We start from the raw sequence: 7,765 nt of genomic DNA, 5'->3' as shown, positions 1-7,765 counted from the left end.
GTTTTATATTTATTGTTAGCCACATTGGGACACAGGCAGAATAAAAATGAAATAGAAATGCTAGATCTGTCCAGAGCATTATATCTACTGAGGTCAGATTGGGGTGCCCATGTAATCAACAATACCAATACCCCATCCTTGTTGATTGCATATTATGACATCAGCAGACATAATACTCTGGACTGACCTCAGATTAAGCGAGTAGCACTGATTACCCTAAATGGCTTATCCACTTCTCTCCATTGATCAACACATGTGAAAGGCCATGGTGGTAGTGTGAATGAGGACAATGGATTTTGCTGAATGAAATTCAATCCAGCTGTTCACACAGTCACACACCCTAAGGAGTACTCGGTTTTGCTTACTATTGAGCAAGTGTTTTGCCAATGGTAAAGTTTCTTTTTGGATTCAAAGGATTATAAGATTTTATTGAAAAGCAGGCAAAGCATCAAATAATGAAATATACCAACCTAGAAAGGTTATCCCCCAACCCAGGCCCTTAGCCAGGATTTTGATTCTTGGGGGAGGGGGGCTGAGCCTGAGTGAGAGAGCATCTACCCTTGCAAACCTTTTGTATTGTTATCCCAATACCCCCATGCATATAGGATATATTGAGCATGGTGATCAGATCATGATATGAACAAACAGTTTACATAATGGTTCAATGGTCGGGAAATCTGGGAGTTGGAGGCCCATACAGCTGGAGGGCTGCAGTTTGAGGATTGCTGCTTTAGGGTCTTTCAGAACAATTGCGAACATAAAACCTATCTTCTATAACCTAACCTATACAAAGATCTTCTGCAATGTTTTCACTACAGCAAAGTCAGCTTAAGGATTAAAAACGCTGTATACTTATCAGAAGTCACTGTTCATCATGAAGGCTGCCAGGGTAAGTATGGAATTTTTCTCCCGGTGGTGAAGTGTGTTAAAGCACTGAACTGCTGAACTTGCAGACCGAAAGGTCCCAGGTTCAAATCCCGGGAGCGGAGTGAGAGCCCGCTGTTAGCCCCAGCTCCTGCCAACCTAGCAGTTCAAAAACATGCCAATGTGAGTAGACCAATAGGTACCGCTCTGGCGGGAAGGTAACAGAGCTCCATGCAGTCATGCTGGCCACATGACCTTGGAGGTGTCTATGGACAACGCCGGCTCTTCGGCTTAGAAGTGGAGATGAGCACCAACCCCCAGAGTCAGACATGACTGAACTTAACGTCAGGGGAAACATAGTCTAGAACAGTCAAGAAGGTCAAAATTATTTTGCACTTGGAGAAAAATGCAGACAGAAAATACATCCTTTCTCCAGCTTTTCCATCTGCAGAAGCTTTTTTCAGTGCTGAAGGGACTGTATTCTCCACGCCATCTGTATGCAGCAGGCTAACTTTAAAGGCAATGGCATGCTGTGTGGAACATCAAATACTTCTCTCCCAACAAAAACAAATAGGCGGGGCGGGAGTGGGGGGTGCTGCCACTGTCTCATCCTTCACTTTATTCATCACCTGTCAGGTGACTGCCTCATTGAGCCCATTGTCCGAAATGGCGCAGACTTTGAAACTCCAAATAAGATGCTCATTAGAGATGGTGCTAATCTGCAGTGCACCCAAGGAAATTCAGGATCAAATGGCATGGATTACATTCCAACATTAAAAACAGTTCCACATACCTTGCTATGCAGAGAAAAAAACATATTGTGTCATTGGCCTTTTAACTCGAACCTTCATTGTATAGTATAGTTGATAAATTTCAGCCATGCAAATTGTCAGGAGACATGAAGATGGTAGCTTAGGTCTCGATAATTTTATATCTTGACTCTAGGAATAAGAGATACCTGGGTTGTAAATAAGCTGGTCTTGTTGTCCAAAGGAAGACATAATGATGATTATGTGTTAGATGTTATTTACCAATTGATCATTCTTTGAATCTGTCCAAAGGTGAGAAATATTCTGGTATCTGACGTTTTTCTTTGTTATATTCTTTAGGAAGCATTTAATACAGTGTTTCCTAGCTAAAAAGCCTCTTGTTCCATAATTTCAGGAGTCAGCTTGGTGTAGTGGTTGCAATGTTGGTCCAGTACCTTTGGAGACCTGTGTTCAAATTCTCACGGCTATGAAGTCTTGGCCAGTCAGACTCCTTCAGCCTGAGAGGAAAGTAAAATAAAGGAAAAGCCCCTCTGAATAAAACCTCATATCTGCTTTGCTTTAGGGTCACCATGAGTTAGAAATGAAGGCACACAGCAACAACAAACGGAATTTCACAGATCCAGAAAAAGGGGATTATATGAAAATATATCTGGGTATATTGTGTTTTCTTTTTCCCTTTGTTCACTGATAGTAGAAAGACCTTCAGTTTCAGTAGTTATTGAATTATGCTTTGTGTTATGTCCTATACATTGCAGTACAAGAAAGAAGACAAATCTAGTTTCATACAGATCCCTGATTAAGTAAATACTGTGTGCATGAACATGATAGAAACATGCTGGTTTCTTTCAGCAGTGGGTACTAAAGGTAAAGGGATTTGAGCATGCTTAAAAAACTAGAAGCCATATTTTGAACCCCCCCCCCCCCCCAAATTAAGATTTAATTTGTCACAGCACGGTTAATATTATTCCTTTTAAAAGAAATATTCCCAGTGTCCAAAAAGTTATTAATATTCTTATATTTCAAGGTTATTAGTATCATTTACAGTTTCTTAAAAGTAATAGAAGTGGGGATTTCAATTATTTGGCTTTTTAATACTACAAGTTTCTGGCACATGGTTTTCCCATCTATCACATCATTATCTCAACAACCACAACCAGGCACCAGGCAGAAACATGAGCCAGCAGTTCAACCAGATAATGTTTGTCCTCCATATTTTAGTGAGGTCATACTCTTGTACCTATAAAATTACCTTTTTAAGAAGTGACCATTGTACCGTGAAAGGGATGAAGCTATCCTCCATTAAACACTAATTGTAATGTTACACAGTTACAACTTCATTATTGGAAAAAGGTATCCATTACAACTTGTTTGTATTTAGATACTTCAGAATTGTTAACTTTCTTAAAATCGTTAACTTTCTTAAAATATATTACTTCTAAATATATCACTTTACAACATTTGTTTGAACTGGCATAATTCCTTTTCAGTCACAGTCTTCTGTTTGTTTTTCCTTTGTTCTTATAATTCATATTGAGCTTGAGTTCTCTCAGATGGCTAATTGAAGAGGGACGTTATTCTCCAGTGTGAAACAACTTGGATGTGGTCAGATGATGACCACCATACTCTTATTGATGATCTCGAAGAGGGGTGGACTTCTCCACATAGGCCCCTTCCACACAGCTTAATAAAATCCCACATTTTCTGCTTTGAACTGGAATATATGGCAGTGTGGACACAGATAATCCAGTTCAAAGCTGATATTGTGGGATTTTCTGCTTTAATATTCTGGGTTACATGGCTGTGTGGAAGGGCCCTGAGAGTCATCCAGCCCTAACATTTTTGTTCCCATCATGCCATAATAAAGGCACCTTTGCTCTTGTGGAACAAATTCATCTGAAGGTATTGAGGGAGTCTGGCATGTGTTCCTGAACATTAAAAATTTGAGAGCCTCATGTAAATATAAAAAGCAGCGGGAGACAATGAGTCTGTCTGCAATCCATGTTATTTTCCAAAGCTTTCCGCGGCTGACAAAGTGAGAATTGCCTTTGCCCTTAGCAGTCCCCTCTGAAAGAGATACATATGAAAATAATCACAAGTTTATGACAGCCTATTTTGTTTTGTTTGGAGTACAGAGCAGTGACAATTTCTGTTCCAGAACCGAGCAACTTGCTTACTGCAAACACACATATCAGTAAATCTACAATCCCCAAAATGAGAATTTTACCCCAAAGTGAAATGTCTCTGCTGTCCTGAAATTACGTGCATTATAAAGAATAAAACATTGAAACCTGTTCAACTCTAGAACTTTTATCCTTGCTTTATTTGTATTCATCTGATAACTTTGCCCGCTTCTTTCTTTTGGACACCTACCTGTGTTTCATAGAATCATAGAGTTAGAAGAGACCTCACAGGCCATCCAATCCAACCCCCTGCCAAGAAGCAGGAAAATCACATGCAAAGCACTCCTGACAGATGGCCATCCAGCCTCTGCTTAAAAGCCTCCAAAGAAGGAGCCTCCACTACACTTGGGGCAGAGAGTTCCACTGCCGAACAGCTCTCACAGTGAGGAAATTGTGAATGTTGCAATATATATTGGTCCAGTAGGTGGCACAGAAGGGTCTTATAGTTTGACCACAAAAAAACAGAATGCTGCAATATATCTGATCAAGCCAGTGGGGATTGCAAAGAACAAAATCTCAGATACTTAATATACAGTCAGCCCTTTGTTATCATGCATTTTGTACCCCCAGATCCATAGTTTGAAAATATTTTTGAAAATCCAAAAAAACAAATTTTAACTTTGCCATTTTATATCAGGGACACAATGTTAACATGCCATTGCATATCAAGTGTCCTGAATACCTATGGATTTTGTTATTCACAGGGGGTCCTGGAACCAAATGCCAGTAGACAGCTCTAGGCCTCAGACATGTGGTTTCTAAAGGAGACTACTGTAGCCACATTCCACATATTTTTGTAGATATTTGAGACCAATAAAAGCAGCCTCCTCTCTGGGATGGCTATTGTTTGAGCCAATGAGATAATGATATTTGATCTCTTAAGTAAGCAGAAATTATTGAGAAAATGATGCTACCTTCCTGTTTAGTAGAACCTCAATTATTTCTTTAAAATATAGAAGACAGCCAATTAACCTGAGTTTTCTATTGTTGAAAAGGAGCTTAATATATCAATGTGAAATTGATCTAATTCCAAGAATATCTCTTCTCAGCAGAGGTCCTGGAGTCTCAGTCACTGAGGAAGGCATTGTTGGTACACATTCAGATCCAGGAGTTTTCCAAAGCTCTGAACTTCATGATGATTAGTGCTGTGTAAAAAGGGAAGCGGAGAGAATAATAGAGATCTTAGAGGAAAGGGGGTATAGACCTAACAAACATTAAAGGAAGAAACACATGTGGGATGTTTCTGGAAGACTTATTTATTTATTCAAAGATTTTTATGTCTTCCTATATCTAAGAGTAATAATAATAATAATAATAATAATAATAATAATAATAATAATAATAAACTTTATTTATACCCCGCCACCATCTCCCCAACGGGGACTCAGGGCGGCTTACATGGGGCCATGCCCAGAACAATACAATATAACAAAATATAATAGAACAAATCATAGCACATTAAACAACGCAATAAAAGAAAATATACACTACATTAAACAAGATCAAAAGAACAATAAAACCAAGGGTGGGCCACATGAACACTAGGTTAAAACTCGGGGTGAGAAAGGAAGTAGGAGTAAAAACCACAGAGGACAGGGTAATAAAGTGGTGGTGCAATCTGGAGGACAAATATTGAAGGAGAGCAGCAAAAGGGATGTATGTAGTGATTACTCTCCAAAGGCACAACAGAAGAGCCATGTTTTCAGGTCTTTCTTAAAGGCTGCTAATGTGGGGGCTTGCCTAATCTCACCGGGCAGTGAGTACTGAGTACTGAGTACTGAGACAGCTTACAATAAAATCATTTAAACTGTTTAAAGCACTTTAAAATGATGAGAATAATGTAAACAGACCTAAAACGTATTAAATAATTTTGCAGGTCCAAACTTTGTTGTTAACTGACATGAAGTTGACTTCAATGTTTGGTGACCTTATGAATGAGAGACCTCCAAGTCACCCAGTCATCAGCAGCCCTGTCCACATCTTGCAGACTCAGGGCCACGGCTTCCTTGATTAAGTCTATCTTTCAGTTTGATGTGCTTTAGAACCTATTTATGTGTCTTTTAGCAGTCTGTTGTATCTGTAGAATTCTTTGCGCCCATGACATTTCAAATGAATTGATTTACCTTTCTTCATTGTCCAACTTATACAACCATACATTGATATTAGAAATACAATTGCATGGACAAGCCTAACTTTATTATCCAATAATATAGTGCTTTCCTGTGATAAAAAATATATGTTTATTTTCTTTTCAAATTCTTTGGTGCCATTCGTTATCCAGCATATGTTTGCAATATGATCTCTAGTGTCTTTTCTTTTCTGAAACCTTACTTGGGTATCTTTTCTGAAACCCAGCTTGAGCATCTGGCATTTATTGTCTCTTGGGGCTCATCCAGACAGACCCATAATACGGGATCTTTCTTGATTTTATGAGAGGAGTCCAGACAACACTTTCATAAAACCAAATTAATTAAATACCCAATAAGATCCAGATCCAGATCTGGATCTTCCCATGTGCGGCCTTGTGAGGATTGGGAGTGGGGACCATGTCACATGATTCCCAGGACCAATTCACATAGGCCTCTTGGTTTTTTGGGCTCCAGGGGCTGGAAAAACCAAGGGGGCACCCACCCCTCCCCCAAACCCCAATGTACACCTAAACCTAAAGTTAAACTTATAGCAAGAGGAAATGATGTTCCAAGTATCGGGGGTGGGGGAGGGATTTTCCTCCTTGCCCCCCCCTCTCCTGGTGAGTCATTTCCTTGCACCAAGAGGGCGCGAGGAGGAATGTTATGGTGGACAGCTAAGTTTAACTTTATTTTTAGGGGTACATTTGGGGGGGGGGGGGCTTTGGAGTGGCTGCATGCCATCCTGATTGTAAACGGGATGACATGTAGCCAACATAAAGTCTGTTTTTAGGGGCCTTGTGGGGATGCAAATGCACCCCAAAGTGGGTTTTAAAAACCCACTTTGGTGTGAATTTTAACCCACTTCGACCCGGATATTAAAAACCCACTTTGGCACGGATTTTCACCCTATGTAGAAGTGCCCTGATATAACAAATAAAACTCTTTGTTGTAGAATTTTGTGCATAACGTTGTTTGCTTGGGTTATTAATGCAATGGTTCTATGGGTACTGTAATCCACAGAGCCTCCATCTTACTGGGATTCGGATTCAGTTGTTGGCCCTCATGCAGTCCATTACAGCATCCAAGCATTGATCCAGAACCTGCATAGCTCCAGCTGACCCTAAGGACAAAGAGACCTGTAGCTAAATGCATGCATTGAATACCATCGCAGGCAAGACAATAGTTTAATGCTTATAAAACCTAGCAGCTGTCCCCCAATGCCACCCTCAGAAATTGTACTTATAACTAGAAATGTGACCACCATAATAAAGTGTCACCTTGTTGCAGTTAATCATCTAAATTGAATCCTTATTTCAATGGCACTGGATAGAATACAACAAGGTACTTTTGCTTAGCTAGAACATATGAGTGGGTTGTCTTTCATTTAACTTACCAAGCTATCATTTCATCTGTAAAGGTCATTTCCATCTGCAATGCCTATTATTCAGGAGGGTCCATATTTTTCCCCTCCATGCTTTCTACTATTTCATTCTTACTGGAAATAAATCTGTGCTTGTCTCAAAGATCTGTGCATTAATATAATCCCAACACACTCTTTAAAGATTCAATACACAGTCTTAATACTTCTGCCAGGAAGGAGAGAGAAAAGAGGGAACAGACTGCAATTTTAATGTGGTTATGAATGGCAACACTTGCAGAAAAATAGAATGATTCCCTTGAAAGGGGATATGTGTTGTTGAGTCCAGTATTTTGCTGCCTGAGAACAAGATGGTGTCCAGAGCTTAGAAAAGTTACTATTTAAGAATCTAAATCCATTTGCTAGTTTGAACTATAACAGAAAAGAAGCAGGAGGAACAGGACT

The 7,765-nt window shown here is 39.6% G+C and overlaps 1 long non-coding RNA gene across 1 annotated transcript in view; it reads right to left on the bottom strand.

Moving 5' to 3' along the window:
• Window positions 1-2,587: 2,587 nt before the first annotated feature.
• Window positions 2,588-7,765, bottom strand: part of LOC134298617 (uncharacterized) — a 29,805-nt gene continuing 24,627 nt past the window's right edge. The window contains exons 2-3 of the long non-coding RNA XR_010005716.1: window positions 6,978-7,063; window positions 2,588-4,959 (exon numbers count right to left, since the gene is read on the bottom strand). This is a non-coding gene — a long non-coding RNA (uncharacterized LOC134298617). The remainder of the gene's footprint in view (window positions 4,960-6,977; window positions 7,064-7,765) is intronic.

The sequence above is a fragment of the Anolis carolinensis genome, chromosome 1 (genome assembly GCF_035594765.1).
Source record: "Anolis carolinensis isolate JA03-04 chromosome 1, rAnoCar3.1.pri, whole genome shotgun sequence".
Classification (NCBI taxonomy): domain Eukaryota; kingdom Metazoa; phylum Chordata; class Lepidosauria; order Squamata; family Dactyloidae; genus Anolis; species Anolis carolinensis.
The sequence above is the reverse complement of the archived record's forward strand: the minus strand, read 5'-3'. Positions and strand labels throughout refer to the sequence as shown.